Below are 11,934 nucleotides of genomic sequence, written 5' to 3'. Positions count from 1 at the left end.
GTCCTTTGCTGCACGGTGCAGGCGCCAAAGAACAGTCGAATTACTCTCGATTGTTTGACAGCCGCCATGAAGGCAAGAAACAAGGTGGGAAAGGGGCCATAATGCGTCTTGATTGATGGGCGTTTCGCGAGGACAAAATAAGACTAGTAACCCGCCCCACGTAGCGCAGCTGCTTTCTCCTGTAGCTGACGAGACCCGCCATCCCCTTAACCCGCTTCTTTCACCTCCCTTCAATATTCATACTCTTTTGGAACGTGAGCCGAACATCAATAGCTTCCATGCAATGGTCAGTCACCGTAATCAGCCTTCAATACAGGTAGTAAACCTTTATTTTCTATATTCTACCAGCAATTTTACCGTCAAGGCCGTGAGGTTTCTCTCCCGTACGCGAAAGCCTTGCCATTTGTACCTCGGTCGTTTGTCTTCTCCATACAAGTCTAGGCTCGCCTCTCGACACTGTTGTTGGGAGGCAAAGATGGCCTGTCAAGCGACTGCTTCATAGAGGCCGCAGCATCACTGTCCGCAGAGTTCGCTCTATCGCTGATGATGTCCTCGGGCCATCGTACACTACACTCCGCACCTTCTCCGAAAAGTGCTGGATTCATCGTACGGGGCCATGGCTGACAGAGGTCGGATAGGTTGCCCATATTGTACGTGTTTAGAAAACCTGCAGACGGGAGTAAAGCAGGGTCAATCGACTCCGAACCAGCGAAACGCAGATCAGGGGTCTTGATTGGAAGCGACAGACTAGATATGTTGTGACCTCTAATACGATTTAACCAACATACTAAATATCCTAGACACATCGGAGCTTTACACATAGCAGTATGTCTGGTGTAATCAAGATGGTCTGATGCCGCGTGGGTGTGTGTATGACGCCTGGCCAGGTATGGCGGAGTGCACACACGGTACCAAGTTGGCTTGCCAAACACCTGGAGAATGACTGGTAGGAAAGCGTAGTCGTTCGTCATGCCGGCTTGGTCTGACTGAGTTTGCCAGAGTCGCGGCCGACTGCAACAAGGCAAGTACGGTTTCCCACCTATCAATGTGCTTCCAAGCACCATGGCCATCCATAGCGCATGCGTCAACCTAACTGGCCGTCAGGATCTTCTTAAGACTGGTCCAATATAAGTACGGCAGCCCGAAGCTCTTATCCGTTCTTTTACTTCCTTCCTGTACCGCCTCTTCAAGCACTGGCCAGCGCCAAACAGCTCCCATGCTCTGATGAGTATACTCTACGATCTGCGCTTCGTTCCTGCCGGCCTGAGTGTGTTGGCCACGCTGCTCCATACGTTCGGTGTACTTTGTAAGCATCGACGAGTAGGACAGCCGCTGAAGGCTTGCCAGTTACTCCGTGTGAAGTTTCGCCTCGAACTTCTATTTATTTCAATCAGCCAGATCATTATGTCACTCGCGGTCGTGGTCGTTTTTGCTACGCTCACAATCGTTGTCGAAATCGACATTTGGACGATATACCTGCTTGGTTCTATCGTAGCAGTAAGCATGGTAAATCAGGTACATTGGCCGAATGGTACAGAAAAGCATCGATGCTGACGTTTCTAGTGCTTCTGGGTGAACAGGATGTGGCCATCAGTACATGGATCATTACGTCTGCTCCGGCTCGCTGTGGGTATGCCGATAGCCCTGGGTTCCTTTTTGGGGGGCATCATCATCGCAGGTGTCCATGCCTACCACGGAAGCACCGTCATGCTCGTGTCTGCAGCCGCATTTCGGTTATGGGTAGCGTGTGAATGGATAGTGTATTCTCAGAAAAAGCACCGGATGAAGGGCTACGTCTTCATGGAGGCGTTTCTTCTTTCGGTGGTGGTCGTAGCCGGTGCTATGGGCATAACGTATGCCAAAGACTGGCGTCTTCTTCCTGTACTTAGGCTCTACATGCTACTGGTGAGTGGTGGTCTATCCCATATGAAAATGGATACTCTGACAAATTAGGTCATCTCCATTGGCTATGGACTAGAAGATCTGTTGGCCGCGATATGGGCGATCCAGTATCGGAATGACAGCGATGAATAATCGGACAATCTGGGATCTGGTTGATCCCTGGTCTCCGGTAACGGGCTGGGATATGCTATTTGGAGCATAGTGATGGCGCTTTGGGCCAGTTCATCAAGATACTCTGTTCCCATGGCCCAGTTATCGATCGTAGTTTTCGAGCCTCTACTGCGGCAACTGCATTTTAAAATGTATAACGCTACTTAAGCAACAGCCGTCATTTGATATGGTCTGAGGAGCACGGCCACAGATGTGCACTTGGTCTCCCGTCTAGAATCGAGCTCATCCATCTTCCCATCGTTGGTAACTTTATCACGGAAGCAGTCGATGTCGTCCTTTTGCTTCTGTTGTGCTGCTTGGGGCGTACTTGCGTGTACTAGGACAGGTAGGCATGGGATGTGCCGCAGAAGCCGTACGTTCGGCGTCTACTTTGTCGCTCACAACCAGAGGACGATACGCCGCAAATTATCTATACGATAGAGTGGAAGGTACTTGTGAATAGCAAACAAGTCGCCAAACAGACGGAGCTAAACCTAGCAATACTACCTCACACCTTCTGGGTTACGACACTACAAGAGAAGCTAAGCAAGTTGTTAGCAAGGAAATTCCCCAATAAGGCTCTTCGACCTGATAACACGTCCGCTATAGTATCCGTGACCGACCGTACGGAGCATGACCTCCACTTGCATTTTAATGGACTCGAGATTAACTGGACAGCACTGGAGACCCAGCTCCAGGCTTGGAGCCATTTATTACGCGTGGGAAAGAAGCTCCGAATAGACATAAGGTTTGACTATATAGAGCCAGGCGGCACCCTAGGTAACCCCTCCCGGCGAGGCACTAAACGACAGCATCCTTCGGCCACCCAGGAGATGCTCGTGCGACAGAATATAGAAGTTAAGGCCGAAGAGGGTAGTACAGGTAGTCCGTCCGTATGGCGGCATGTCTACAACCTTATGCGATGTCCTGGGCCGCCTTGCAACCTGGGCCCGCATTGCTGGATAGATAATGTCGGCAAGAGGCATTATAAGCTAAAGACGCATCATCTAGAAAGCATAATTAAATTCGTACAGACCGGTGGTTCATTACAGAGCTACGACGACGTTCCCGAAGATATTCGTAAGCAGATTTACGCCGAAGTACAGTAGGACGTAGAGCGCCGACGGAAGCGGCGAGCCCTATCTGTGTCGAGCTATCCGCCGATTAATATCACTAATGTGCTCCCCACCCAATCTCCGTAGGCTTCGAACGTGCAGCCGGGTAGATTACAGCCGGACCCTATAGGAAGCGGAGCGCGTAAGACTAGACTCCAGATCCCAGAACCGCTTGATAATGCAGTTCGGAGCTATATAGACTAGCAACAGTCCCGATTCAGCAGCATTTCTACTCGGATAGAGTACCAAAAGGCATATAAGCTGACACTGGACGAATGCCTGGACCTGGAGCTTATGTTAGAAAGATAAGACGTCGAATTCTATACGAAAAACGGCGTGAAGCAGGGCGTCGCACATAGATTCATCCGAGATATCGAGCTATGGGCTAACTAGTTCAGTATTAATGTGGTACGGATTTTAGAATAAAGGTATGGATTAGCTTGGCAGAGAATAGACTTTCCTTAAAGTTCTTTAATCGTAATATTAGAATACCAGAAATAGCCCCAGGCGCTCGCTTTCCGTTCGCCTACCGTGTCGACGTACCATTTTAAAAAGACCGTAAAGTCCGATCCGGGATTATTGCTATAACGTTGCCAATTTCGTCTGATAAAGGCTTTCAACTCTGTAAAGAACTCCTCGATCGGGTTCAGATCCGGTAAGTACGGGGGAAGATAGAGAAGCTTTACGCCAGTGTCCTCGTATAATTAACTTATACGGATAAAATAGTGGAAGGAAGTATTATCCATAACGAGGACGGACTTCGGCTCCGGCCACCTGCCGCAATACTGTAGTAATTGCTCGATATAATCCTCGAAGACGTCTATATTAATCGACCCGGCGTAAATGCGGACAAGAACGGAATGCCGACCTACGCGACTTTTATAGCCATACTCTATCCGACTTCCGTTCTTACCACCTAGTGTACATTGACGAGTCGGGTTGTGACAAGCGTGCGGGATTTCGACGAACCGGGTGGTCTCCTCAAGGCGTGGCACCCGTACAAATAGAACGGTTCCACCGTCGTCGTAGGTACCAGATCCTGCCGGCTTACACCCAAGACGGCATTATGCTTTCGCGTATCTTCCAGGGGTTTACGGATAGTGAAGAATTTGAAGACTTTATTCAAGAGCTTCTGCCTTTATGTGGGAGATGGCCGGAACCGAAGTCTGTCCTGATCATGGACAATGCACCGTTTCATCAACCCGATAGAATCCAACAGCTATGTGACGATGCCGGAGTCAAGCTCCTGTTCTTGCCACCGTACTCGCCCGACTTGAATCCCATTGAAAAGTTCTTTGCCGAGCTTAAGGCCTTTATCAAACGACACGGGCACCTCTATACCATACAGCATGATTTTGCCGTCTTTCTACAGTGGTGTGTGGACGTCGTAGGATCAAGACGGTCAAGTACAGAGGGACATTTTCGGCACGCAGGAGTCTCTATTGAAGAACTATAGAAGCTTAAAAATATATTAGACGGAAATAGAAACAACTATTTCATTTATCGCTTATTACTCGTTACTCGTTATTTAACAAACTAGCCCAGCTTTTAACATCGCGAACGAAGCGTCTGGCGATACCAAGCTTCACACCCTTGTCTAGCAGGAACTGGTAATCCTGATCCTCATGCAACTGCTCAAGGTCTAACCCTTCAGCTAGAGTCAAATCTCGAGCCTTCCGGAACTCGAACTTCAGTACTACATCGTCCACTTTCGTGCACTGCCATTCGCAGTATCTCTTAACCGCTCGATCTCTTAAACCGCAGATAGTAATAGGACTAGAACAGGCAACCGGATACTCCTCTAAGGCTTATTCATTCGACTGGCCAGGTAAGACATTAGTAATCTGGATAGACGGAAGATTTCGGGGAGAGGCATCGCGCTTTCGCTTCTGCTTACGCTCTATATCCTGCTGCTCTTCGGCGTAGAGCTGGGTACGAAGGAAGTCGGGTATATCGTCATAACAGTTGACAGCGTAACCTTCTTCGATGTGCCGAATCAGGCTTCGGAAGTGATAAGTGCGTAGTCGATAGTGTTTGCTATTCGCACTATCACGCCAGCAATATAGTCCGAGGTGGCACGGCGGCCCTGGGGCATCGCATACGCTCGTAGAGTTCGTTCCAGGTAGTCTGCTGGCCCGTCGTCACTTCAGCGTGTAGCTGCGTTGTTCGTCGGGCAAGCATTGTTTAGGTAGCAGAAAATCTCCCCCGAGTAGTGGCCCCCGTCGATGTATCGCCGGGTCTGTCGGTATCCACGTAGGTAAAGGCGATCGCGAGTCGTAGTGGCTTCCCTTCTCGAAAGAGAGGCGCCCAGGTTCGAAGCTGCTTCTCGATAAGCCTCCAGTCAATATCAAATCCGCTGAAATATTTAACGAGATCGCGTGCGGACCGATCTCGCACGGAGACTGTGATAGTAGTACTACTAAAAACGATCCCGCAAATAATACCGTAATATGATACCATGTATTGCGCTCGCCGTTAAGCGTAGCATTTACCGCGGCGTATGCGATTCTAATTGGGCGGTCGCGCGGGGTTAGTTGCAGCAGTAATGTCAGCCGCACTAGGCTGGCGGCTTCTATAAGGCATATTAACGTCTCGTCCGTCTTTCGTTAAGACCGGTCTCCTCGTAAAACACTTCTTATCAATCACCAAGCTCTTCAAAACTTAGCTGGTATGAGCAGCGAGTGTTAGACATGGTACGTGTCTATTGCCTCTTTTGGACATCGACTAACGGAAAGCTAGCCACTACGCCAGTTGTTCCCAGAGTTAGGCGGGCCTAGTGAGGACGAGGGGGCCCGAGTTGAGTAAGAAGGTTCCTATCAATTATTTCTATCGAATATTAATTAACTTACCTAGCATTATCGCCGTACACGGCCTTAACCCGCGAAGCAAGAACGACACCGACCATGCCTGGGACACATGGCGAAGTCTTCCGGGACCCGAAGGCCGTCTATGGCTCCGTGACGACCTTCCGCAGTACGTGACCGACCCGCGTGTCTTCCTGTACGAATATAATGCGACGGCGGTCTATGGCCGAGACCGAGACACGTTCGTAGGAAAAGCGAATGAACTACTCGAAGCGATCCGGATCGAGAGGGATGAGGACGAATCGCGACAGATAACATTCCTATCACACAGCATAGGTGGCCTTCTGGTGAAGCAGGCGTTAATCAACGCACATAATAACCCGAAATATACACCCATCAAAGCCATGACCTCCGGACTAGTCTTTTTTGCGACGCCGCATCAAGGTGGAGACTCGAAACTTGTTAGCCTGGGAAAGATAGCATCGAAGATTGCGACGACGACAGGATTCCAGAAGGGTGACGACGTGCTCGAGGTATTGAAGAGCGGCAGCATGTTCTCGGACATCATGCAGGAGCATTGGCGCCATCAGCTACTCGAGTACGACATTGTGTCGTTCTGGGGCGGCCTGGATAACGTAAGTTACGTTATCTTATCTTAAATGTAAGACAAGAGCTGGTTTGCTAACCATTGCTGGATAAAGATTGTACCACGAGAAAGCGCACGGCTCGGAATGCCGGGCGACCGAGAGAACGTCGTCAAGCTAAACGCGGACCACGGAGGTGTATGCAAGTTCGGACCTGGTCAGACGGATCAAGATAATATGAAGCTTGTGCGGAGAAATATCAAAGACGTGTACGAGAAAGCGCTTAAGAAACGTGAGTTACATGCTCCGTCATTAACTGTTCAAGAGGAGACTTCTGCTGTGGGCGATCTGCAGGAGCGGTTTGCTCGACTGCAAAGAAACGAATCATAGAGGTCTATTTTAAACTAGATCTCGCCATAATTCAACAGCTTTTATAATATATCTCCGAATAGCCTATCTAAGAACAAGTCGCTAATACATATCTAGTAAAAAGGCAATACACGACGTCGTAAGAGCGAGACTAGGTCCGTCAATTTAGGTAGGTTACCGCTATAATAGCCCCTCAGCCAGGCGGCGCTAACGCTAGGTCCAACACTGGACGGCCAGAAACCCCACCAAAGCCGACAGCCATTATACCTTTCAATCGTGACCGAGACTTCGTCCAACGGGACACAATCCTCGACCAGGTCTACCGTTTATGCAGCGAGCCAGCTTCGCGAACTGCACTAGTCGGTTTGGGCGGCGTCGGCAAGTCGCAGATCGCCATTGAGTACGCCTACCGAGTCCGAGACCGATCGCCCGACACGTGGGTTTTTTGGATCCACGCCAGCAGCGCAGCCCGTTACGAGCAGAGCTTCCGAGACATTGCAGACTACCTCAAGCTACCCGAACGGAGGAATCCCCAAAACAACATCTTCCAGTTGCTCTATAACTGGCTACGTGGCGAGAAGAGTGGGAGATGGATCCTTATACTCGATAACGTTGATGCAGCCGACTTTCTCCTCCACAATCCGGCCGATCATGACGGGGAACGAGATGGCTCAGACGGCCGGAGTCAGCCACTCGTCTCCTACCTCCCTAACTGCCAACATGGATCCATCCTCGTCACTACCCGAAGCAAGCATGCAGCATTGACACTGGCCGAGGAACGTAATATCATTGCGGTTGATCCTATGCATCAGGTGGAGGCGATAATCCTCGCGCAGAAAAAGCTAGGAAAGCTACACAAGCAGGGAGATATCGAGACTATTCAATCCCTCGTTAAGACGCTGGAATACATGCCGTTGGCAATCGTCCAAGCGACAGCCTATATTTCGCAGAGAGCTCCGCGTTGTTCAGTGCGGCAATACCTCGAGAAATTCACACAGAGCGACCGGAAGAGAGCGACTCTTCTTGATTACGAAGCCGGGCAATTACGGCGGGATGGAGAGGCCAAAAACTCAATTATTATCATATGGCAAATCTCGTTCGACCACATCCGTCAAATTAGACCATCTGCAGCCGACCTCCTTTCACTTATGAGTTTCTGCGATCGCCAAGGTATCCCTGAGAGTCTCCTGCGGACTTCAGATGAGAAGGAAGGCGCTACTAGTAGACCAAACTAATACCGACGGAGCTCTGCTTTGGACGGTTCAGGCAGCGACCAAGAATCAAGCGATAAAGACGTCGAATCGGACTCTAGCATGGATGATCAGTTCGAAAAGGATGTCTCTAGTTTGCGCGATTACTCGTTTATTTCTACAGTGGAGGACGGAAAGACGTTTAAAATGCACAGCTTAGTTCAGCTGGCTACGAAACGATGGCTTGAAGCTGAGGGACAGCAGGAAAAGTGGAAATCGGAGTTTATCTGCCGCCTTAACGCCCAGCTCCCAACTGGAGTATATGAGAACTGGGCACTTTGCCAGGCACTTCTGCCACACACTGTCGCGGCAGCAGAGCAGCAACCAAAGGATGATGAATCATTGAAGGAATGGGCGGCGATCCTCTATAAAGCGGCCTAGTATCTATGGATGATGGGACAAGGGCATCGAGCACAGAAGAGAGCAGAGAAGGCAATGAAGTGCAGAATAAAGATATTCGGGCGGACACACGAAAAAAGCCTAGAGGCTATAGAGATGGTCGGTCATGTGCACAACTTCAAGGGTCAGTGGGGGCTAGCGGAGAAGCTGGGAGTGGAAGTGATGGAGACTCGCAAGCAGAAACTCGGGCCGGATCATCCTTCCACGCTGACCAGCATGGCCAACCTAGCGTCGACGTACAGGAACCAAGGTCGATGGGAGGCAGCGCAGAAGCTGGAGGTGGAAGTGATGGAGACTCGCAAGCAGAAACTCGGGCCGGATCATCCAGACACGCTGACCAGCATGGGCAACCTGGCGTCAACGTACTTGAATCAAGGCCGATGGGAGGCGGCGGAGAAGCTGGGAGTGGAAGTGATGGAGACGAGCAAGCAAAAACTCGGGGCGGATCATCCAGACACGCTGACCAGTATGAACAACCTGGCGTTGACGTACTGGAATCAAGGCCGATGGGAGGCAGCGGAGAAGTTGGGAGTGGAAGTGATGGAGACTCGCAAGCAGGAACTCGGGCCGGATCATCCTTCCACGCTGACCAGCATGGCCAACCTGGCTTTCACCTGGTACTCCCAAGAACGTACGACTGATGCTATCGACTTGATGGAATCTTGCGTCCAACTTCGCCGCAAAACACTGAGACCGGAGCATCCAGACACTTCTTCGTCCATCGAAACATTGGATACTTGGCGTGCCGAGCGAGTATTGCCACCTCTCTCGGAATTGAGCTTATCCGACGATATATGAAGTGGCATTGACTTGTATATTTTAATCATACCTTGCTATAGAGGACATAATACATATTGTAATCGATTTATGAATGCACAAGGGAAGGATAAGCAAAGCCAGAATTGGCTCTATACTTGTGAGAATGGACAGGTACATGCTGTCAGCATATACCCCTACCGGTGGGTCCAAAATAAGAACTATAAGAGAGTGGAGAGAGGACGTAGGTTTCGCTAGCGACTGTACAATACACGACTGATCCGAGTCGATGTTGGAACGCGCTCTCGGACCGACCCTTTCCAACGATGGCTACATAAGAAGCTGCGTGCTTTCCGCTATTGGAGGATTAGCAAAGGACAAGACAGCCCGGGATCCTTCATGACGTTGCCGAAGGGGGTTTGGCCATACCAAAACACTGTGTTGATAGCCAGTGTAGCAGGCCGGATTGTGACCACACTTATTGTCGCTTTGTTTTTAATTACGCCGCTGGCAGTTCTGTCGGCTGGCTCCGTTGGAGGCAATCGACTGGCGGTGATTTGTGTGTTCGTCGCGCTCTTTTCAATTGTGGTGGGTGCTACGTTGAAGGTATCCAGCTACGAAATGATGGCTCCATCCGCTGCGTATGCTGCTGTGATCGCTGTTTTTGTGTCCAGCGGTCGAGAGTGAGGGGTGATCCTGAGTGATGCCTGGAAACTTGATACGTCTGGAAGACAGGCGTTGGTAGATTGTTGTGAGCTGGTAGACACTCTAAGAGAGGGTGCACGAAACAGGTTACTACCATCCCCCACCACCCCACTAGACACACCACCACTCGGGACTAGTAAAACAACAATAACCTTTAACTTCTATAAGAGCTCGTCGCATCCTCTTTTGCCGTAGCCACAACAACCTATTACACCCTTTAGCTCTACGCCCCCTATCTCGTGTCAGCGCCAAATGGCTTCTAGTACGCTTCTTTTCTCCGCGCCACCGCATCCTCTAGCGCAGCTGTGACCCTGAGATACACACTCCGCGGCGCCAGTGCACAAGTATGCACCGGCACCGCGCGCTCCATCCCCACCGGCACCGGCCAAACCGGCTGCGCCAGCGTAACATCCGCGCCCGCGTCCAGCAGTAAGTCCACGACCTCGCCGTGGCCGTGCAGCTCCATGGCCAGCTGCACCGGCCTGCCGCAGCGGATCTGGGGCGAGGGCGGGTGCCCCGCCGGCTTCTCGCCCTTGTCGTACCAGCCGTACGGGACCGCGACGGGCGCGCCGTCGTGGTATCCCGCGTTGGGGTCCGCGCCGTGCGCCAGTAGGACGCGGACCAGCGCCGCGTTGCCGAGGCGCGCGGCGCGCGCGAGGGGCGGCGTGAAGTCGTGCGGCACGGGCGCGGGGCCCCCGCCGACGTACTGGTCGTTGTCGGGCGTCCAGCCGACGTAGCTGCGGTCGCGCAGCGGGGCGTCGTCGGCTTCGAAGTCGCAGCGCACATGCTGCTGCTGTCCGCCCTCCGTCGAGGGCGAGCGTGCTTGGAGCAAGGCCTCGACGACGGCGGCGCTTTGCCGGCCGACGGCGAGGCCGAGAGCCCGGGTGCAGGAAACGCGGCCAGTCAGCGGCGCGAGGACCTGTACCATGTATAGGTACTCCCTCCGCACCGCCTTCAGCAGTGCCGGGCCCTTGGCTGCCTGGCAGGTCCTGTTGGCGTTGGCACCGGCCTCCAGGAAGACATGAAACAGATCGACTCTTTCATGTTCCACGGCCCATTCAAGCGGCGTCAATGGGATTATTTCTGGTTCAAGAGGTAAGTATTTAGTTTCAGCAGGCTCCTCGTAGAGAAGGATTGGCTGGTTAATGTCGACCACCCCCTGTCGCAGAATCATTGAGATTAGCTGTCTGCCATAATTGTTCTTTAGCGCCGTCCTGAGTGCCTCTCTCCAAAACAGCGTGCTTGGTCTGTCGCGGTCACTATCGACTTGGGCCTCGTCGGTGGGTCTGGGTGCCAGTTGCCATGCTTCTTGGTTTGGAAATTTGATTAGGAATTCTTGGTTGGTGACAGCGTTTTTGAATCGTAACTCGCAGGCAGGCGAGTCCCATGCAAATTCCCAGCCATCTGCCTCGGGTATGACCGGCGGCTGTTTGGTCGCATCATCTTCGTACCCGCCCCGGACCCTGGCTATTTCTATCCACATGGTCAGAAAGCCCTCCAAGCCGTGGCGGGATTCCTCCTGTAGCCACCCGTTATGTTCCCGCCTTCTGCCTGTATAATCCTGCGGTCTCTCTTGGGAGGAAGATTTCTCAGGTTCAAGCTTATAGACAGGACTGATCATACTCGGTATGAATGGGGTGGGGTTCTTTTGCTGCAGCTGATGCCAGTTAACGCCACCAAAAAAGACATGAGACTTGATTTCGGATGCGCCATTAGCACCCAGGCGTTTGGCCGGATTCTTGTCAAGAAGACGAGTCAACAGACCAACTGCCTCTGGCTGCATATCTGTAGCAAGTTGTACGTCTTGGCTGGTGATATTGGTCTTCCTCGCCTCGTCTTTATGAGAATAGAAAGGCGGTAAACCGGTGAGCATCTCATAGAGAAAGACGCCCAATGTCCA

This window comes from Apiospora phragmitis (assembly GCF_038363925.1).
Source record: "Apiospora phragmitis strain CBS 135458 chromosome Unknown utg000016l:1.0-887042.0:1.0-888152.0, whole genome shotgun sequence".
Taxonomy (NCBI): Eukaryota; Fungi; Ascomycota; class Sordariomycetes; order Amphisphaeriales; family Apiosporaceae; genus Apiospora; species Apiospora phragmitis.
The sequence above is the reverse complement of the archived record's forward strand: the minus strand, read 5'-3'. Positions refer to the sequence as shown.